This window comes from Coenobita brevimanus, chromosome 24 (assembly GCF_032717465.1).
Source record: "Coenobita brevimanus isolate Jiangsu-jjx chromosome 24, ASM3271746v2, whole genome shotgun sequence".
Taxonomy (NCBI): domain Eukaryota; kingdom Metazoa; phylum Arthropoda; class Malacostraca; order Decapoda; family Coenobitidae; genus Coenobita; species Coenobita brevimanus.
In genome coordinates, this window is record NC_136977.1 from 11,107,765 (window position 1) to 11,131,450 (window position 23,686).

A 23,686-nucleotide genomic window follows, 5' to 3' on the forward strand; every position below is an offset into this window, starting at 1 on the left:
TACATTAAAGGACAGGAGAACAGAGATACTTTGATAAGTGCACCAGACTTAACAAGTGGAATATCCATCCATCCATCATCTAATCCAGTGTTGTCCCATGAGGAGCATAGGAGCCCAGGGCTAGGCAAGTTGTTCCTGACATTTAAAATGAAAGTGACCAGCCTCACTCGTCCCTGAATTGCATTACACGAGCAATAAACCCCAACCACCTTTTGGATATAAACCTGCACAGACTCAATCTGATTGGAGCACATAAATTGCCCACTAAGGGAATAAAGAGAGGGGGGAAGAGGGAGGGGGAGGCCGAGGATGAGATGGAGGGATGGGCTGGAGAGGTATATGAGAGAGGGGGGGGTGAATTGGGAGCAGGGCAGTGAGATGGTGGGGGACAGGGTGACTTGGAGGCGATTTGTTTGTGGCCACCCCAAACGGGATTGAGGCATCTGGCAATACATAGATAGGTAGAGATAGAATTAGCTGAGGCTTCCAGGATGTATCAGAATTAACATAAATCATCTTGGCCTTTCCTTCCTGTGTAAGAGTGCAGTGAGGTGTGAGTAAATAAGATTGCCTTAATAAAAAAAAGATTGTTATACCAGTTTATTGACGCAAATCTACCAGTTTGTTTTCACGAGGCTGAGTACAGACTTGGCAAGGAAGAGAGATGTCCTGTACTGAGGACCATTTAATGTTTATCCGACTTTTTAGAAAAGTGTGTGTTTAGATAGTATGGTCATTTGTAAACAATGCAGGTATTGTGGTGAAAAGGATATGAGTGAGTTTGAAGGTTGGAGGAAACATGGTATGCCAAGGAGGAGGTGGATAGAAGTAAATGAGTATATAAGAAAGCAGTTTATGTAAGTTAATGTGGCTAAGAAATGGGGTGCTTTCAAAGCTAGTATTCCGGTAGATGTCACTACCATTTGGACAAACAGTCCCCACGCTGTTTAAAAAGCATATTTTTCTTTGTTAAATATCTACACTGTTGTGTGAAACTGTGAATCATAGTAATGTCATATACTGTAACATAAATAATACAAATAGAACACGTATATATAATGTAGCAAGAATTGTTTCTATTTATCATAAACGGAAATTAACATATCATTGATGGCATGTGATGGCAACCTGCCATTTTAGTGGTCCTATATTATTTAATTTCTGCTACATTTAGTGCAAGTTAGGTTCTTGATATATAGTTTGTTCAGTCTGTAAATTATGCCTAGTGGGTATCAAGACTCATTCAGTCTCTATGTGGGCAGAAATTTAACCCCTTAACCACGGGGCGTCACTTTCGTGACACTCAGGAGCAATGGATCATTCTGCGGGGCGTCTTTTATGATTCTGTGTTATTTTGAATTCGCCTGGGCTTTCAAGTGGTGGCTTGCATCATCTATCAGTACTACCAGTGTCCAGCTATACTCAGTTCTGCTAATGTCATCTGCACTCCCATCCACTGTTGACAATTTAGGCATTTTTCCCCCTGTCTTTGACTTCCCTCCTTACCTCCCCTCCATTACCCTTTCCTCCCTCCAGTCCAGCTGCGCTGCGCTACACAAATCCTGGACGGATTTTTCCACTCATTTTATCCATTGAAGTGTGCCTTATGCCCTGTTCGTATACATAATGATATATAAAAGAAAGAGAAAAGGTAATTGATACTGCCATGTGGCTTGAATGGGATAATTATCATCTGGTAACACCCCACGTGCATTGGTTCACTAATTTTCCCTGTTTATTTACCCTTGAAATATGCTGTGTGACCTATTCTCGTAACAAAAATATATATAAGAAAGGAAGGGAGAAACCTAAGTGATATTTATATTCACCTGGAACTACCTAATTTATTATGTATTGTCTAGATTTCCTGCCAATCATTTCATAGCATATAAATTAGCAGCTGTCACCATGCTGACATTGACAACCTTTCCCAGCCCCTAGCCCACATCATTCAGTTTACTGTCGTCTTTCAAGGTGAAACCACATCCAATTCGCGCCTGTCCTTAGCCCCCTGCAAAGGGCCCTGTGACCTCTACCCCTACTAAACCTCATGTGGAAAGGGGTAAAGGGCTAAGTGACACTGCTGTGGAACATGAGCTGGCTAATTTATCGATGATAATGATTGACAGTGACTATGATCTTTCTGGTGACTAAAACAGTGCAAGTGGAAATGTAAATAATGTGTAAATAGCAAGTGAAAGCAATGAATGTAAATATAACTGATCAGTGGAAAATAGTTTTATAAGTTACTGCAAGTGACAGTGCATAAGTGTAAATAAAATATAAATGTAAATAATGTAAATAAAATAGAGAATGTAAATAGAAATGTAAATAGTTAGTCATATAAGAATACAAGTATAAATACTTGGAGTAATGAAAGTGAAAGTGAAAGCTTTGCTCTAGCATGTATAAATACCTGGAGTAATGAAAGTGAAAGTGAAAACTTTTGCTCTCTACGCTAGTTTACTGAACGAGAAAGTGAATGCCTGGAGTGAAAATAAACTACTAGTACTGAAAGAAACTTATGGGTAAATACTGTATATATACATAAATGTAATAAAATACTAGGAATATAAAGTGTGAGTGTGTTCATGAATAATAAATGATAGCTCCGCCTCAGAATACCATCGGGGAACGAGCGTGGGTGGAAAGTTCGTAATCGCTTGTAATGTACGTTGCATTCAGTTTTTATTTTTATTTATTTTATTTTTTTATTTATTTATTTTTTTTAATATGGATTCCAGACTACTTGAATTCATAGAATAGTGTTTGTAGTTATAATATCAGGCAGTGGTAACCATATTACGGGGTATCGTGAAGTGTAAATTGGAGACTTCATTACCCAACTTCAGAAGTCTCCACAAGTCCTACGGTAGTCGACGAAAGCTCAACAAACATCCCAGGAGAAAGCTGAAGGTATGTGCCATAAGCTTATGTAATTATAATACTCTAGGACTAATAACTGACTTTTGGCAAATAATTTTTAAAAGTCAGTCGGAGCGTGATTATCCCTGTGGGACGCGCATGGCACACTTCTGACAACCCCGCGGTTAAGGGGTTAATGTTGAGTAAATACTGGGACTCAACATTTTGCTCATTCCCTTCACGCATGCACACAAGACAGTCCAGTATAAGTTTTTCCACAAGAGATATGTTTTCAAAACAAACGCACGAGGACTAATGCTTAAAGTAATACGATTTAGACTACTTGTGGTCTGGTTAGGTTAGATAAAGTAAGGTACTGTAATTGCTTTGGAGGGTCTGAGGGGGCAACTTCACTCAGACTTTCTCCTTCAATTCCACCTTAGACGATTCCGGTGCTGTTCCTCCATCACATCCCCCCTCTGACTTCCTCATGGCTGACGTTAAAATTTCTTCAGCTGATGTATTTTCTGCCATCACTGGCCTCAGTACTAACAAGGCATATGGGACTGATGGGGTCCCTCCTGTTGTCCTCAAGAACTGTGCTTCTGTGCTTACACCCTGCCTAGGTAAACTCTTTCGCCTTTGCCTTTCAACTTGTACCATTCCTTCTTGCTGGAAGTTTGTTCTCATTCAGCCAGTCCCAAAGAAGGGTGACCATTCCCAACCCTCAAACTATCGTCCAATTGCTTTAACATCCTGTGTCTCACAATTTTTTGAGTCTATTCTTAACAGAAAAATTTAAAAGCGTCTTTCCTATCACAACCTTCTTTCTGATCGTCAGTATGGGTTCCGTCAGAGACGCTCAATTGGCGATCTTCTCACCTACCTTTCAGACTCTTGGTCATCCTCCTTTCGGGACTTTGGCGAAAGCTTTGCCATTGCACTTGACATCTCAAAGGCTTTCGATCGAGTCTGGCAAAATCTGTAATTTCCAAACTGCCCTCTTACGGTTTCTATCCTTCCATCTGTGCCTTCATCTACAGCTTCCTTTCTGGTCGTTCTGTAGCCGCTGTTGTAGACGGCCATCGTTCTTCTCCCAGATCTATTAACAGTGGTGTTCCTCAGGGCTCTGTCCTATCACCAACTCTCTTCCTTTTATTCATCAGTGATCTTCTAAGCTGTACATCTAACCCTATCCACTCGTATGCTGATGATTCCACCCTTCACCTCTCCATTCGGTTCCCGCAACGTCCATTCCAGCAGTTACTTCAACAATCAAGGGATGAGGCTATGGCACTCCTAATGTCTGACCTGGCTCATATCACTGACTGGGGCAAAAATAACCTTGTTGTTTTTAATGCATCAGAGACTCAGTTTTTACACCTATCAGCCTGACAGAATCTTCCATAGGCATACCCATTAAAATGTGATAATATCCAGCTCAATCCAGCATCATCCTTGTACATGCTTGGGGTTTCATTCACTCAGGATTTATCTTGGAAAGATCATATCACATCTCTGGTAAAATCTGCTTCCATGAGATTAGGTGTGCTAAGCTGACTCCATACCTTCTTTACCCCTGTACAGTTGTTGACTTTCTACACAGGCTTTATTCACCCCTGTATAGAGTACAACTCTCGTGTAGGAAGGCTCATCATATACAGCTCTTCTTAATAGGGTGGAGTCAAAGGCATTTTGTCTCATCAACTCTGCTCCTCCTAATGGCTCCCTTCAGCCTCTGTCTCTTTGCCACACTGTTGCCTCTTTATCTCTTTTCTGTCGCTACTTCCATGGTCATTGCTCCTCTGAACTGTCTGCTTGCATCCCTCTACCTTTACGATGGGTGCATTGCACCCATCTAGCAATAAACTCTCATCCTTTTCTGTCCAACTCTCTAATGCAAGAGTTAACTGTTACTCCCAATCCTTCATTTATGCAACAGGTCAACTCTGGAACTGTCTCCCTCTGTCTGTATTTCCTACTTCCTATGATCTCCGGTCTTTCAAACACAGTGTGTCCAGGCATCTCGAAATGAACAGATCTTGAATTTGTCTCTATTTTGTATTTTTTTTTTTTTTTAAGGAACTGTTTTGTGAGCTTGTAGCCTTTGGTCCCTTCTTCCACGCATTAAAAAAAAAATACCACGGCCTTCTCAAACCGTGGCAACACAGGTCTTGTTGTGTGCATGGGTGAAGGGAGTGAGCAAAATGTTGAGTCCCAGTATTTACTCAATATTAAATTTCTGCCCACATAAGACTGAATGAGTCAAGATACCTACTAGGTGTAATTTACAGTCTGAACAAACTATGTATTAAGAACCTAACTTGCACTAAATGGGCAGAAATTAAATAATATAGGACCACTGAAATGGCGGGTTGCCATCATATTCCAGCAGTGATATTTTAATTTCCATTTATGATGAGTCTGTTATGATGTGGCAGGGGTAAACCAGCTCTGCTGTTGGGCCCTGCTGCAGATGTCACTGATTGCATTGTGCAGTTGACCCTTGTGCGGTGTGGTGCGGTGAGGATCTGTCCGTTCTCCCCTTGGGGCTAAGATGCGAATGAATGTGTTTGAATGGATGAGTAAATGGGGAGTGTGTCGTCCTGTCTCGGCTACCTCCCTTTCCTTGGGGGAAGCAGCCTAGGTGTATAGATAGATAGATAGATTTATGATGAATATAAACAATTCATGCTACATTATACATACGTGCTCTATTTGTATTATTTATATTACGGTATATGACATTACCATGATTCACAATTTCACACAATAGTGTAGATTTTTAACAAAGAAAAGTATGCTTTTTAAACAGCATGGGGACTGTGTTTGTCCCAATGGTGGTGACATCTACCAGAATACTGTACTATGCTTTTCAGAAGCACCACATTGACAGGGGATCAAGTAAGCTGGTTTGATAAATTATATATGGACGAGCACACGACGAGGATTCATTATCCCCCCCCCCCTTTTTTTTTTTTTTTCTTTTTTTTTTTCTCCCCACATGATAGTCTACAATTGACTATCTGGTAGGGATATGTGAAGCTCATCAACAAAGAAGTTTGCCAAAAAACAGTGTGCAGATGAATAGGACTGTGAGGTGAATTCAGGAGCCCAGGGGCTTGCATTATGTATGAGTGCGTCTGGCACATTTTAGTGGCATGTTGTTTGTAGTCCATCCTTTTTCCTGATTTCTCTTTCCTTGTGTTGTGGACCCAGCCTCACCTGGTATGTAGGTTAGTTCAGTGCCCTTGCACAGTGAACGTATTCAGAGTAAATGATTCGCCTAGTGAACGAGCAGGGGGTAATCAGGTCCACAAAACCATAATGAACGAGTTGAACCCCCAGTGAACGAAATCAGGGAAAAGAGTAGGCCATAACCGCCATCTCTTATTTTGAACGACCCACCCTGCCTTAGTAGGCACTGCACAAGAGGCCGGATCTGAGCAACCTATTGAGCAGAATCCAAAGAAGGATGAAGATTTGCCTATGTCGAAGATTAGTAAAATTCTAGCGGCATTGGATGTTCTGAGAGAAGAGTTCAAGGCAAATGAAACCAGCTACCTTAGGACACAGGAAGTGCTCAGTGGAGTAGAAACCACTTTTTGTTATTACACTGAAAGGCACAATATGGAAGTCAACATGAGAAAACAAACGCTCATCACACGCTACTACCAAACTCAAGAACAACAGGAGCCAGTTGCCTCTACATCGTCTGCTACACTTCCTGGTGAAGATGATGGTGATGTAATGTGATGTCAGTGGTGGACTTTGAAGGTTTTATGGCAGAGGTGAATGAGGTAGAGGCACGTGGGGAAGTGGTTCAATCAAGTGATGAGGGTGGGACTGGTGATGGGAACGAGGGAGTGGAAGGTGATATGGCGGGGACATCCTAAATGTATCTCCCTGCCCCAGAACCACCTGTATTCAAGCCAGTCAGGACTGGCATCTGCTCCACTTAAGGTAGATAACCATGTGTTTTATATTTTATGTATCAGTACCTTACATGTTTGAAATATGTCCTTCAGTACGTATCTGTGTGGCTCAAAAAGTGGACTTTGAGGAAGCGGTGCCGCCCATATACTATTTTTGCCATAAGATATGTTGTTCACAGTGAACGAATTCGCAGTGAAGGAGCTCATCTGCCGCCCATAAACTCGTTCACTGTGCAAGGGCACTGTAATTGGTCGGCATCATGATGGAGATGATTTGTTGCTTATTGAATTTTTAAGTGACATAGTAGTTAAGCAAGGACAGTGGTTTAAGGGAGACATATTGAAGGGGTTACAAATTAACCCCATTAATGTCTTTATTTTTATTTTTGTATTATTGCTCATACACTTCTCGTGGGGCAACACAAGATCAGATGATGATGATGATGATGATGATTTTATTTTATTTATTTTTTTCTCTGAATCATTGTACTGTATTAAGATTTAAAAAGATTCCTCTGACAAAAATTAAGAAAAATTTTTTGGAGCAGTTTAGGCATATGGAGAGCATGAAAAGTTAGAGATTGTTTAACTCCATCGCTCAGATGACAGTTTTCACTTTTATTTTGATTAGAAGGGACTTTTTTTTTTTTTTTTTTTTTACTAGATGTTACAAAGAGCCTTCATTAACCTGTTCACTGCAAAAAGCCTCTCTTAAATTGATTATAGACATCTAGAAGTGGCAAGAATAAACTATGAAAATGTATTAGTGGGTTCAGGGTGTTAAGAAGGTGTATGCAAGTTAGTTGGATGGAAGAAGACTAGGTAAATCAAGAGTAAGGCAAGGGACATGGTGGAGAAGTACAGTATATGAGAAAAGCTGGTGTGCTGTGGGATGAGGGGTAGCGTGAGGAAGGGTGGTGTGCTTTGGGATGAGAGATAGTTTGTGCTGTGGGATGAGAGGTAGCTTGAGGAAGGGTGGTGTGCTGTGGGATGAGGGGTGGCTTGAGGAAGGGTGGTGTGCTGTGGGATGAGGGGTAGTTTGAGGAAGGGTGGTGTGCTGTGGGATGAGGGATAGTTTGAGGAAAGGTGGTGTGCTGTGGGATGAGGGGTAGTTTGAGGAAGAGTGGTGTGCTGTGGGATGAGGGGTAGTTATTAATCCCCTTGACACTGGCATTATTTTGGCACAGCTACTCTCTTACTACGGACATTTTTCCAAAAATGCCCCCCCCCCCCTCTTTTTTTTTTTTTTTTTTTCCAAACCTTTGTATATGGGAAAGTATAGCAGTTAGGTAAACAAATCAAAGACCATATTACTTGCCAACTCATCTTCTTGCGAATGAAAGCATCCCCAGGTCTGCAAGTGGTTGCATAGATGAATATGGATGTGAAGAAGATGAGTAACTCTTGGTGCTTGAAGCAGGATGTTTGCGTGCTTATGTGTGCAGCCCTGACTTTGGCCTCGCCCTCAATGTGGTAATGTCCATCATTTGCTAAGGAAGTTTCTCCACTACTAGATAAACTACATACAGTGGTATCCAAGGCACACCCCATGGCACTATCACTGAGCCCTTTCCTAACATCCTTGGGCAGATGCTTGGCAGGGGTGAGGCGGAAACGGAATCGGACAAGGAGGATTCAGAAGACTTTGCCCCACACCTGGCTGTCACACTGATGACTGAGGCGTACTTGCATTGGGTGGCAGGAAGCTCTCCCAACCCTTTGGCAGCAAGAGCAAATGGCATGCAGTTCAAACTGTGGTGGGATTGCATTTGCGGTTAATACGACACCCGGCGGTACCCATACACCCCTTTAACATTGGACCTGTCTGTCACATGGTACATAGGAGTTGAGACAGAAATACTTGGAAGTACATTATTTCATAGCTTTCCTTGAAAGAGGCACGTTCAGAGAATGCTCTTAAGGGGCCTTCTGGGCATCTCCCAAACCTGTGTGAAAACATGGGATGTTGAGTTAGGACTGTATGATGATATTACTGTATATACTGAAGTGTTTGTTAAATAGGATACCTTTTATTCTGATGCAGTACTGTTTATTTTTGTATGTAGGACACAAAATTTACATAATTAAATTCAGCATTACATCTGGTACAGAAGGATAGCTCAGAGATAGGTGGAGTGACTCAAGTTAACTCTTGAAGGATGTTTGGGACACAAGGATGTTATTGTGGCTACCACCAGGGAATTTTTCAGTTGAGAGAAGCATTGCTCTTGTTTGCTTGCATCCCTCCTCCATTGTGGCTGGTGTGCTGTACCTTGGCATTAACTCTCTCCCCTCCATGGTGTTGAAAATTTAGAAAAACTCCTCCTCTTTGGCTGTCATGGCCAGAGAGTTTCATCTTGCTGGGTGCCAACCCATGTTGGACAGTAGGGAAATTAATGTGCAGATAGGGCAGCAGCTACTCTTGATGCCATTTGTCAGACCTCTACCCTACAGGCATTGCTTCCCTTTGGTTAAGGCTGCCGTCCAGACCCCCCTCCCCCCCTCCTTTTTGTGTGTGTGTGTGTGTGTGTGTGTGTGTGTGTGTGTGTGTGAGGAAGAAGGAAACAAAGGCCACGAGCCCACAAAATTATTCCTTCCAAGAGAAAAACAAAAAACTAGAGAAACCCAAATTCAAGATCCAATCATTTCAAGATGCCTGGACATACTGCGTTTAAAAGACGAGCTCATAGGAAGCAGGAAATATAGACAGAGGGAGACAGTTCCAGAGTTGACCTGTTGCATAAATGAAGGACTGGGAGTAACGGTTAACTCTTGCATTAGAGAGATGGACAGAAAAGGGATGAGAGTTTGTAGCACCCGTTGTAGAGGTGGAGGAATGCATGCTGACAGTTCAGAGGAGCAGTGACCATTGAAGTAGCGATAGAAAAGTGATAAAGATGCAACAGTGCAGCGAAGAGACAGAGGTTGAAGGGAGTCAGTAAGTGGAGCAGAGTTAATGAGACGAAAAGCCTTTGACTCCACCCTATTGAGAAGAGCTGCATGTGGGGAGCCGCTCCACACATGAGAGTTGTACTCCACACGGGCGGATAAAACCCGTGTACGGAGTCAACAATTGTGCAGGGGTAAAGAAGGAATGGAGTCGGCTTAGCACACCTAATCTCATGGAAGCAGATTTTACAGGAGATGTAATATGATCTTTCCAAGATAAGTCCCGAGTGAATGAAACCCCAAGCATGTTCAAGGATGATGCAGGATTAAGCTGAATATTATTAAACATTAGTGGGTACGCCTGTGAAAGATTTTGTCGGGTTGAAAGGTGTAAAAACTGAGTCTTTGATGCATTAAAAACAACCAGTTTATTTTTACCCCAGTCAGAGATATGAGTCAAGTCAGACATTAGGTGTGCCATAGCCTCATCCCTTGTTTGTTGAAGTAACTGCTGAGATGGGCATTGCAGTAACCAAATGGAAAGGTGAAGGGTGGAGTTATCAGTGTATGAGTGGATAGGGTTAGATGTACAGCTTTTTTTTTTTTTTTTTTTTTTGTCCGACTCTGGGCAAAGGCTCAGGGCCTATTTCTTGGGGACAGTTGCCTATCCCAAGGCCCAGTAGTCCTCCTACACCTCCACATGTCACCACTTCGGCGCTAACACCCACCGTCCATACTGAATACATGCTAGGGCTGTCTCATACAGGACTGGTGTATTGGTATTAGCGGGGGTACTTTTACGACATGTCGGCGGGTCATCTGGTAGATCAGGAAAGTCTGCTTTTTATTAGGAAATTCAAATCCTTAAACTGTTCCCTGCCCCAGCCGAGATGTCATAGATGATTAACCCCTACACCGCGGGCATGTTTACCAATGTTTTGCGTGTGCCGTGGGGTTATTCGGGCTCCGACAGACTCTCAAAAAATATTTGCCAAAAATCAGTTATTAGTCCTAGAATATTAAAATTGCATATGCTTATGGCACATACCTTCAGCTTTCTCCCGGAATGTCTGTTGAGCCTTCGTCGGTTACCGTAGGACTTGTGGAGACCTCTGAAGTTGGGTAACGAAGTCTCCACTTTACACTTCCCGACAACCCGTAATATGATTACCACAGCCAGATATTAACACAATAAACACTACTCTATGATTTTCAAGTAGTTTGGGATCCATACTCCAAAAAAAAAACACTGTGAAAGCAATGAAAATTACGAGCGTGTCTGACCGTCGCACTTGCGCTAGTTCTCTCTTGGTACTCTGTCATTTATTATTCATAAAACCCCTCACACTTTATATTTCTATTACTATATAACTTTTATATATATCTACAGTCTTTATCCATAAGTTTCCTTCAGTAGTATTAGTTTATTGTCACTGTAGGGATTCAATTTCTTTCAGTAAAATACATAGCATTCACTTTCTCGTCCTGTACACTAGCATTGAGAGTGAATGTCACTTTCACCTTCACTCTCATAACTCATAGTATTCAGACATGCTAGAGTGAAACTTTCACTTTCATTACTCCTAGGGTATATACTCGTATTCTTATAATACTACTCATTTACATTTCTATTTACGTTCTCTATTTTATTTACGTTATTTACATTTCTTTTTTATTTACACTATTATGCACTGTCACTTGAAGTAACTTATAAAACTATTTTCCACTGTTCACGTATATTTACATTCATTACTTTCACTTGCTGTTTACACATTATTTACAATTCCACTTGCACTGTTTTACTCCATAGAAAGATCGTAGTCACTCTTTTATCCATTGTCAGCCCTTTACCTCTTTCCACACGAGGTTTAGTAGGAGGTAAAGGTCACAGGGCCCTTTGCATGGGGGTGAAAAGTCCCTGAAGCTAGCAAGAGCAAACTGACGTACCTCCATGTTAGAAGATGAGAGTGAACTGATAAGGGTGGGCCGGGGTGGTGGCCTACCTAGGGAAATTCATTACTACCAACGTTAGCCTCTTGAAACAGCTATATATAGCAGTGAAATGATTGGCAGGAAATCTAGACAATACATTATAAATTAGGTAGTTCCAGGTGAATGTAAATATCACTTAGGCTTCTCCCTTCCCTCCTTATATGTATATTTATTACGAAAATAGATTGTACAGCATATTTCAAGGGGAAATAAACAGCGAAAATTAGCGAACGAGTGCACGTGAGGTGTTGTCAGGTGATAATTAGCCAATTCCAGGTGTATGGCACTCTCACTTACCTTATTTCTTTCTTGTATATATTATTTGGTATAAGAATAGGGCGTAGGGCTTATTTCAATGGATGAAATCAGTGAAAAATTCCAGGGAAGATTTACTTAGCGTAGCACGGCCGGGCAGGCGAGAGGATAGGGTAATGGAGGGGGGGGTAGGGAGGGGAGTCAGGAACGGGGAGAAATGGCTAAATTGTCAACAATGGATGGGAGTACAGATGAGATTAGGAGTGCTGACTAGTGTTGGACATTGGTAGTACTGATAGATGATACAAGCCCCCACTTGGAAGGCCGGGTGAATTCAAAATAACACAGAATCACAAAAGCGACGCCCCGCGGTATGATCCCTTGCTCCCAAGCGTCACGAAAGTGACGCCCCATGGTTAGGGGTTAAAAGGAGGAGAGTTGGTGATGGGACAGAGCCCTGAGGAACACCACTGTTAATAGATCTAGGAGAAGAATGATGGCCGTCTACAACAGCGGCTATAGAACGACCAGAAAGGAAGCTGTAGATGAAGGCACAGATAGAAGGATAGAAACCATAAGAGGGCAGTTTGGAAATTAAAGATTTATGCCAGACTTGATCGAAAGCCTTTGAGATGTCAAGCGCAATGGCAAAGCTTTCGCCAAAGTCCCGAAAGGAGGATGACCAGGAGTCTGAAAGGTAGGTGAGAAGATCACCAGTGGAGCGTCCCTGACGGAAACCATACTGACGATCAGAAAGAAGGTTGTGATAGGAAAGATGCTTTAAAATTTTTCTGTTAAGAATTGATTTGAAAACTTTTGAGATACAGGATGTTATAGCAATTGGACGATAGTTAGAGGGTTGGGAATGGTCACCCTTCTTTGGGACTGACTGAATGAGAGCAAACTTCCAGCACGAAGGAAAGGTACAAGTTGATAGACAACGGCGAAAGAGTTTACCTAGGCAGGGTGTTAGCACAGAAGCACAGTTCTTGAGGACAACAGGAGGGACTCCATCAGGCCCATATGCCTGTGATGCCCATCTGCCTGTGATAGCAGAAAATACATCAGCTGAAGAAATTTTAATGTCAGCCATGAGGAAGTCAGAGGGGGGAAGTGATGGAGGAACAGCACTGGAATCATCTAAGGTGGAATTGGAGGAGAAAGTCTGAGCGTAGAGATCAGCATATCAGTAGAAGAAATAGCTACAGAGTGATCAGAGTAGAAAAGAGGAGGGAAGGATGATGAGGTAAAGTTGTTAGAAATGTTTTTGGCAAGGTGCCAGAAGGAGCAGGAAGAATTTGAGTTAGAGAGTTGAGAGCATTTAGTACGGATGAAATTATTTTTAGCAGAGCGAAGAACAGACTTAGCACGATGACGGGCAGAAACGTATAAAAGATGTAATTCAGGGGTGGGTTGGCTCCGGTACCTTTTATAGGCCCTCTCCTTGTTGTGGACAGCATTAGAACAAGCGTGATTAAACGAAGGCTTTTGTAGCATTAGTCATAGGATATGAGAAAGGCAGCATCCATGGGATTCACTTTCTGTTTCAAGCAGGCGGTGGGAAATGATGGCATTAATTAGTCTGTAGGCTTGTACAGTCATGCCCTGCCACTGGGAAGTTGTAGTGATCCACCTATTGGTCTGTTATACATGCCCAATGCATTGCCATATCCTGGAGGGAAGACACCCTCCTTATTGTGAAGAGTATCTGATCCCAATGGCTGTGTGGCACCACTTACTTTAATGTCCCAATCTAAAGGATGCACACTGTTGATACCTCTCCTTAGGGAGGGAAATGGGGGTTACTTTCTATCCTTGGAGAGTCCTTGAAGAGAAGTTTGTATGACAGAAGAAGCCATCGTCTCAGTTGTTGAGAAAGCAGGCTTCCTTAGTCAGCTTTAGTTTTTATGTACAGTTTTAACTGTTGTTGTATGCACAAATTAATGATGTGTCCTTGGTGCAGTATACTGTATGATCTTTAATGTTTGTGATAAGTGGGTGCATAAGAGATGTTGTGGTATTAGAGGCAGACTGCAAGATAATGCTGATTTCATGCGTGCGTTGTATGGAGGAGAGCATGTGGATATTGCCAGACATGAAAGGATTGAACTTGCTGGTGAGTCTCTTGAGTGTGTGGAAGAGTTTTGTTATTTAGGAGACATGTTATGTACTGGAGGTCGGGCAGGAGCTAGCTCTTTGGCTAGGATGAGGAGTGGTTGGAAGAATTTCATGGAGCTGTTGCCTCTTCTGACATTGAGAGGGGTCTCCCTCTGTGCGAAGGGATCTTTGTATGCAGCATGTGTTAGGAGTGTAATGAATGGTAGTGAGTCCTTGGCAGTAAAGGAAGAGGATATTCGCGGGCTCAGACGTACAGAAGTGGCAATGATTAGGTGGATGTGCACTGCGTCCTTGAGTGCGAGGCCTGGAGGGCTAGGTTGATGATGGAAGAGTTGAAAGATAGGATGGGACTGAAGTGTATTGGTGTTGTGATGAGGAGTAATAGATTGAGATTGTTTGGGCATGTGGAGAGGATGGGAGATGATAGTTGGGTGCAGAAAGTGAGAAGTGTTTCTGTTGAGGGTAGAGTAGTGAGAGGTAAACTGAAAAAGACTTGAGACAAGGTCATTGAGTGTGACCTCAGGGTCAAGGAACTTAATAGGGGAGCTACCAGAGATTGAGCAGCATAGAGTGTCGCCGTTAGGTGACCAAGGTCGACGCATGCAAGCATGTTGGTGCCTTCAAAAACAAAAACAAACTGTTTTTATTTGTGTTATGTGTGGTAGGCGGGGGTGCTCACCATCCACTCACACAACATAGTGCTGCTTTGAGATGACTCCTTTTTCCTCTCTTCCTTCCTTATTTCCTTCGTTCCTCTTCTGTTTTTTATTCCATCTTTCTTTCCTCTTCCTTCTGTGTATGGGTGACTCTAGACTGATTGACAGACCAAATAGTTTCCTGTTCATCAGGAAACCATTTACTACGCTTGGTTGTAACCATATAACGAAACTATAGCACCTGGTGTTTTAATGAATAATTAACCAGTGGACTTCGAGCCACAGCTCAGGCTGGGAAGTGTCGCATTGCGAGCCACAGCTCAGGCTGTGCTAACCTTCTAGTGGCCATGCATCACCACTAACTACTCCAACCCTATGCAAACTTACACATGGCACTAAGCAAAAATGGAGAGAGAGAGATTTTTTTTTTTTTTTTTTTTTTACCAGATGATGTTTGTCTTCAGATTTATAGTAAAAAAAAAAAAAAAAAAAAAAAAAAAAAAAAAAATCGTTTTATCAATACACCCCTACGCAAACTTACAAATGGCACTATGCAAAGATGGAGAGAGAGAGAGAGATTTTTTTTTGTGTGTGTGTAGATGATGCCCTGGATGTTTATCTTCAAGTTTATAATAAACAATAACTTTTTTCAATTTTTGCACACTACAGGGTGGGATAAAAAAAGGTAGTTGCGCAATCTGCGGGTTAAGATGTTCCAGCCTGATTCAGCCTGTGTAGGTTTACATCCAAGGAGTGATTGGGGTTAATTGCTCATGTAATGCCACTCAGGCATGAGTGAGGCTGGTCACTCTCATCTGAAATGTCAGGACCAACTTGCCTAGCCCCGTGCTCCTACCCTCCTCATGGGGCAACACAGGATTAGATGATGTCTGTATGTATATACTTTATGTATCCTTGCTCTGCTTTTACCCCTGTTGTATGGTGGCAATGACTTTTTTTTGTTATGCTGCCACAATTTTTTTGGTGTAATCAGCAGTGGTGGGCAGCGCAAACGAAGAAGGACCTTGCACAAGCGCAAAGCGCAATCCACAGTTCACTACCTTGCACAAGTGCAAATGCGCAATCTGACAAATATTTAGCTTGCGCAATGTCGCAAAGCGCAAGTGCAAACCATTTGCATATATTTTTGGGAATTACTGAAAAATATTGAGATATTTAAATAAAACAGCATACCTACTTACATTTATTTATTATTATTATTTTCTATTATTTGTAATTTGCGCAAGTGCGCAGTCTAATATTTAGCTTGTGCAATGCCGCAAAGAGGTAGCGCAAATCATTTGCATATATTTGTATGTATTACTGTAAAATATATATTGGTATAATTAAATAAATTACTAAATTAGCAACCTGCCCACCACCCGCGGTGACTGAGGTACAGTAGGTCATTGTCCGGGAAAACAGCCCATATTTACCAAGGCATTGGCAAAGATCACGTGATTACTGTATCATCAACTCTCTCTCTCTTTCTCTCTCTCTCTCTCTCTCTCTCTCTCTCTCTCCAACAGAGGAGGAAGGGAATGGAGAATAAGAGAGAGAGGAGGGAAGGAATGGAGAATAAGAGAGAGAAGAGGGACGAAGTTTATGCCTTATCTCCTCACTCAAAGGGACGCTCCTTTGCCAATCCCATATTTATTCTCTCTCTCTCTCTCTCTCTCTCTCTCTCTCTCTCTCTCTCCCTCAGAATAATGCTCTTTCTCTCTCTCTTGTCTTGTCAAGACAATTTATTTAATAATTCAATATAGATATACAATAGCATATGTATTTCATTACAAAAAAATAAAAAGTCATGAAAACAGAGTATTTAAATCAAATATCCACAGCCTAATAAATTATTAGGCTGTGGATATTTGATTTAAATAATATGTTTTAATGGTTTTTGTAAGGAATTGCATATGCTAATCTTAATAAATAATGTATATTTATTATTATTTACTATCTATCTATCTATAGCCTGACGCCCTAATCCCACAAAGGGTGGCTGCAAACAAAATGCCTCCAAGTCGCTCTGTCACCCACCATTTGACTACCCTCCTCCCAACTCACCCCCCCCCCTCCCTCATATACCTCTCAACTCCATCCCTTCACCTCATCCTCGGTCTACCCCTCCCTCTCCCTCCCTCCACCTCACCCACATACACCCTCTTAGTCAGTCTTTCATTCTCCATTCTCTTCACATGTCCAAACCACCTCAGTGTATTTCTCCTAATCTTCTCAACCACATCCACATCCACCCCACAACGTTCCTTCACTTCTTCATTCGTCAACCTATCCCTCCATGTCACTCCACATGCTCCTCTCAAGTAACTCATTTCCACTGCTCTCACTCTTGACTTGTTCCCCTCTTACAAGGTCCACACCTCGCTTCCAAACGTCAGGGTAGGGATCACAATACTATCATGCAGTGACTTCTTAACTTCCATACTCACCTCCGTTTCTCATCACTGCTTTCAGTGAACCAACAACCTTCCTTCCCTGCTGTACCCTTTCATGCACTTCATCCCCCAAAGTTCCATCCTTACTCATCACACTACCCAAGTACTTGAATGCACTCACATTCTCCATTTCCTCACTATCCAACCTCACTGTACGTTCTGTGACTTCATTCCTCTCAAACACCGTAACTTTACTTTTGTTTACATTAACTTTCAGCTTCCTCCTCCTACACACTGTCCCATATTCATTCACCAAACCTTGCAACTCTCATTCATCTTCACTCAACAATACTGTATCATCAGCAAACAGCAACACCGGAATCTTCCAAATCTCATTCTCATTCATTAGAGCCACCCCCACATCCACTGCCCTACCTTGCACCTCCTTTACAACCCCATCCATGTATATATCAAACAGCCATGGAGACATCACACAACCCTGTTTCAGTCCCACATTGAGATCAAAGAACTTAATCAGCTCACCATCTACTCGCACCGTAGCCCTAGCTCTTTCGTACATACTCTTCACAGCACGCAACAATTTCTCCTCCACCCCATATATTCTTAATACCTTCCACATACCTTGCCTATCTACTCTGTCATAAGCTTTCTCCAAGTTTATGAAGGCAGCATACACTTTCTTTCCCTTCTCTGGATACTTCTCCACTAAACATCTTAGAACAAATATCTGATCTACACACCCTTTTCCCTTCCTAAATCCCCCTTGTTCTTTTCCAACTAGCTCCTCTGTCATATGCCTAACCCTATCAATGAGTATTCTACCATATATTTTACCAGTCACACTAAGAAGGCAATTACCCCTATGGTTACCACATACTTCTCTCTCCCCTTTTCCTTTGTATAAAGGAACAATTATACCTGATTTCCAGTCCTCTGGAACCCTTCCCTCTTCCCAAGCCAATCTACACAACTTCCATATCCACTCCACAACAATCTCACCCCCATACCTCAGCATTTCACCACACACTCCATCAATTCCTGGGGCCTTTCCCATCTTGAGCTTCTTCATTGCTTCCACTACTTCTGCCCTACTGATCTCTTCCTCCCTCCTCTAATCTCTTCTTCTCCCAGCCATTCCCCAACCACTTATACTCGCATTGCTCTCACTCTCCACATTCAACAAATCCTCAAAGTGCTCCTTCCATCTCCTCAATTTCTCTCTCTTCTCCACCAACAATCTATTATTCCTATCTTTCACTCTCCTACTCTTCTACTATACCCCTGGGGGTATGGGTTTTTTTCAAGAATACTCCCCCAGTATCCCTGCTTGTCGTAAAAGGCGACTAAAAGGGTTGGCGGAAGGTTAGTGCCCCTCCCCGGAAAACAACTAACTAAAAAAACAAACAAGAAGCCTCGGACAAGGACTGACCAAACAATGACGACCCAGGACCGGACAAAGGACTTGGTCATGGCTACGTGGAATGTAAGAGGAGCGAATGATGAGGTGAAAGAGAGAGAGATTGTCCAGGTGCTTGAGGGTGCAAAAGTGGATGTATGTGGAATGACTGAAACAAAATGGAGAGGAGAAAGTGTGAGAGGATGGGAGTATGGATGGGGTATATGTGCAGGAGTAGGTGAGAATGAGAGGGCAAAGGAAGGTGTATGTACAGTTGTGAGTAAAAGATGGAAGAAGAGCATAAGACAGTATGGATCAGTTGGGTCAAGGATTGTGTGGGTTAAGTTGAAAGTTGGAATACAAATGTGGGCGATTGTGTGTGTGTATGCGCCAACGCAAGATCGTTCTAGCAGAGTGAGAGAAGAGTTGTGGACAAATGTGGAAGTGTGCATGGAAAAGTTTGGAAGGAATGAGAGAGTGTTTTTGATCGGTGATATGAATGGTCAAGTAGGGAATGTGAAGGTGGATGGAATAGTTGGTGAGTGGGGTGTGCCTGCTGCAATAGATGAGAAGGGCAGTGTGTTAGTGGACATTTGTGCTGGGAGGGGGTTGGTGATAGCCAATACCCGCTTCAGGCATAAAATGATCCACAGGTATACATGGCGAGTGATGAGAAGGGTGGGTGGTGAACTGAATGAAAGGAAGGCAATGATTGATTATGTGTGTGTGGATGAAAGGATGCGAAGATGTGTAATGGATGCAAGAGCGTATAGAGGCTGGGGGAGTGGACTTTCTGACCACTACTTGGTGGTGGCCAGAATTAGGATGCAAGTAAGATGGAGGAATAGAAGGGAAAGACGAGAGGAAGGAGTAGTTGCAAGGAGAGTGGAAAGGTTACAAGAGGATGAGAAAAAGGCAGAGTATAAGAGAGAAGTGGAGGAGCGATTGGGCAAATATGAATTGGAGCAGATGGGGGACGTGGAAGGTGTGTGCAGGATATTTACTGAAGAAATATGTGTAGCTTGTGATGTGGTGTGGGGGAGGAAGAGAAGACGGAGGGGGGTGCAAGGAACAGCGTGGTGGACTGAAGAAGTGAGACAGGCTGTGGCACAAAAGAAGAAAGCATACAATGAATGGATGAGAAATAGGGGCGTGGAAGAAGTTGAGAGGCGGAAGAGAGAGTTATGTGTAGAAAGAAAGAGAGAGGTGAAAAGATTAGGAAGAGAGAGTAAGAAGAGAGTGGATGAGGAATTTGGAAGGAATTTGAGTGTAAAGCGGAGGGACTGTAAGAAAATGTTCTGGAAAGAGGTGAAGAGAGGAAGACAGGGTGGATGTGAGGTTAGCAGGGGAGTGAAAGATAAAAATGGTAGATTACTAGTGGAGAAGGGAGAAAAAGTGAGCAGATGGAGAGAACACTTTAAGGAATTGTTGAACATACAGGATGGAAGTAATGCGAGTATAAGTGGCTGGGGAATGGCTGGGAGAAGGAGGGAGGTGAGAAGACAAGAAGAAATCAGTAGGATAGAAGTTGTGGAAGCAATGAAGAAAGTTAAATTGGGGAAAGCCCCAGGAATTGATGGAGTGTGTGGTGAAATGCTGAAGCATGGGGGAGAGATAGTAGTAGAATGGATGTGGAAGATGTGCAGATTGGCCTGAGAGGAAGGTAGAGTCCCGGAGGATAGGAAGTCAGGTATAATTATTCCTTTGTACAAAGGAAAAGGGGAAAAAGAAGTGTGTGGTAATCATAGGGGCATTTGTCTTCTTAGTATAATAGGAAAAGTGTATGGTAGGATACTTATTGACAGAGTTAGAGAAAGAACAGAGGAATTAGTTGGAGAAGAACAGGGAGGCTTTAGGAAGGGAAGAGGTTGTGTAAATCAGATATTCATTCTTAGATCTTTAGTGGAGAAGTTTCTAGAGAAGGGAAAGAAGTTGTATGCGGCTTTCATGGATTTGGAGAAAGCATATGACAGGGTGGATAGACAAGGATTGTGGAAAGTATTAAGAATATATGGAATAGATGGAAAGTTGTTCAATGCTGTGAAGAGTATGTATGATGGTGCTAAGGCTGCAGTGCGTGTGGATGGTGAACTAAGTGAATTTTTCTCTTTGGAGGTTGGGTTGAAACAGGGATGTGTCATGTCTCCATGGTTGTTCAATCTGTTCATGGATGGGGTAATAAAAGAGGTACAAAGTAGGGTAGTGGATGTTGGAGTGGCCCTGGTGAGAGAGGATAGTGTTTGGAAACTCCATGTACTGTTGTTTGCAGATGATACTGTGTTGTTGAGTGAAGACGAAGGGGAGCTGCAAGGCTTGATGGATGAGTTTGGGAGAGTGTGTAAGAAACGGAATCTAAAGGTGAATGTAGGGAAGAGTAAAGTGATGGTCAATGAGAGAGATGAAGTCAGTGAATGTACATCGAGGTTGGATGGTGAGGAATTGGAAAATGTGAGTACGTTTAAGTACTTGGCTAGTGTGATGAGTAAGGATGGAGGTTTGGAGGGTGAAGTGCTTGAAAGGGTACAGCAGGGAAGAAAGGTTGCTGGTTCTTTGAAAGCAGTGATAAGAAACAGGGAAGCGAGCATGGAAGTGAAAAAGTTACTACATGACAGTATTGTGATACCAACTCTAACGTATGGAAGTGAAGCTTGGACGTTGTTGGAAGAACACAAGTCAAGAGTGAGAGCAGTGGAAATGAGTTATTTAAGAGGAGCCTCTGGAGTTACATGGAGAGACAGGCTGACGAATGAGGATATAAAGGAGCGTTGTGGCGTGGATGTGGATGTGATAGGAAGCATTATGAGGAACACACTGAGGTGGTTTGGCCATGTGGAGAGGATGGAGGGTGAAAGACTGACGAAGAGAGTGTATGTGAGTGAGGTGGAGGGGGGAAGAGGGAGGGGGAGGCTGAGGATGGGATGGAGGGATGGGGTGGAGAGGTATATGAGAGAGGGGGGTGTGAGTTGGGAGCAGGGCAGTGAAATGGCAGGGGACAGGACGACGTGGAGGCGATTTGTTTGCGGCCACCCCAAACGGGATTGAGGCGTCTGGCAATAGATAGATAGATAGATAGATTAAAAATACATTATCTCTGTTGAAGTATATTAAGAAATGCTACTTCTCCCTTCCCTCCCGCCTCCCCCCACCAGGCACCAACCCACCCTCACGACCCGCCCCAGCCCCCCCCCATCCACTGTCTAGCCATGCGGTTAGCTCCCAAGACCACTTGTTCCCTGGAAGACCACATGTCCCTTGGATTGCGCACCACAGGGCAGGTGCACGAGGGAGGTGCGCAAGCGCAAATTTACTTGTGCAAGCACAGCTAAGTTTGCGCTTGCGAACATGAAAAGGCAGGTGCGCAAGCGCAAAATTGCACATGGTCTCGTGCAGTGCGCAATGCGCAAACGATATCACCAGAGCGCAAGGGTGCGCAATTGCGCTTTGCGCAAGTTTTTGTGCACCTGCCCAGCACTGGTAATCAGTCAGTCAGTTAACCCCTCTGGCAGTGCATATTCAACCCTTTTTCTATTCAGCACTTTAATGCATGAGTTACTTGATACTCTCACTCCTTGTATGCAAATGGTCAACACTGGAACTCCTTTTTTATGACTTTCAGTCTGTCAGATTCATTATATTGTATTAAGGTACAGAGATGGCCTGATTATCTAGACCATGTGGTGTGAAGGGGTGCCCGAATAGTCCGAAATCACGATTAATCCAGCGGAAACAAAACACGAGTACTGTTATACTGATTTATTTACCAGTAAGTGTAAACTTTAAACAGCAGAAAGACCTTACCAATGGAATTCATATTCCTCCAGCTTGATTCTGTATTTTTCTTATTATTTTCAGTTTGGTAAATTACTTTTTCTCGCTGAAAAGTTTCCTTCCTGTTGTTATCATCACATTCCTATGATTGTTTCCAGCTCAGTGGAAGAAACACAACGTACTTAAAGATAGATTCCGTTTCCCAATTTCTCAACTGGAGGTTAGGTTAGGTTAAATTATTAGGTACAGTTAAGCTAGGTTAGGCCAGGTTTAGTTAAACACTTAGGTTAGAACTGTCCCTTCCACCATTACATTGACGAATCAGACAAAGAGTTGTCGCAGCAAAACAGCTAAAAACAATGAGGAAACAAATATAATAAGAAGTGTTTATTTACCAACCCAGAAATATTCAGAAAAATATAGCAGACTATCAGGAAGAGCTGATTTGGTAAGGTGCTTTTACTTCTTAAAGTAAAGTGTATGTTTGGCTCCCTCAATGGCCATGAGTTCAGAAACTTGCGTGCTTTTATGGCCAGCCTCGGGATCACTTTTTCAGAGTTCTAAAATCAATTTCTTTTTCTTACAGAAAAAAAAAAAAAAAAAAATATCTACCAGAAGACCCACCGACATGTTGTAAAAATACCCCCACTAATACCAATACACCAATCCTGTATGAGACAGCCCTAGCATGTATTCAATGTGGACGGTGGGTGTTAGCGCCGAAGTGGTGACATGTAAAGGTGCATGGTATGTAGGAGGACTACTGGGCCTTGAGAGCAGGCTGTGAAGCCTATGCCCAGAGTCGGACACACACACACACACACACACACACACACACACACACACACACACACACACACAAGTGGGTGGGAGGTAGACTCACTCATTTACCCGTGACACTGTCGCTAGCAACCAGATGCTTTCTGTTTAAACTAGGGCTATCGTACAGATAATTTTATGTATTACTGTACCACAGAACCATTCAGTCACGGCCCGGATATACCGAAACCTGGATAATCCGAACCTGGATAATCAAGCTTCACTGTACAGTGTCTTGAAATGAACAGATCATGAATTTGACAACTTTGGCTAGCTTTTCCTGGAAAGAAAGATTTTTTACAGGCAGCTGGCCTTTAGCTCTTTGTTTCTGTGAAAATAAATTTCCTCTTATAGAATAAATGCTTGCGCCATTTAACCTATGAAGGGCAGTTGAGTTGCTATAAGGTTTAATTCAGCTGAGGGAAGCTCTCCATCATTTAGAGATTAATTAGCAAAGTTGATGGGGGTACTCACCATCCACTCACTTGATGTAGTGCCGCATTGGGTGTCTGCCCTTTCCTGTCGTCCTTCCTTCCTCATTTGTCTTTCTTACCGTCATTCTTTCCACTTCCTTCT

General features: G+C 42.7%; 1 protein-coding gene across 1 annotated transcript in view; it reads left to right on the forward strand.

Moving 5' to 3' along the window:
• The window catches only part of LOC145393549 (uncharacterized), a 252,668-nt gene that overhangs the window by 95,888 nt on the left and 133,094 nt on the right, over positions 1 to 23,686 (forward strand). The window lies entirely within an intron of this gene.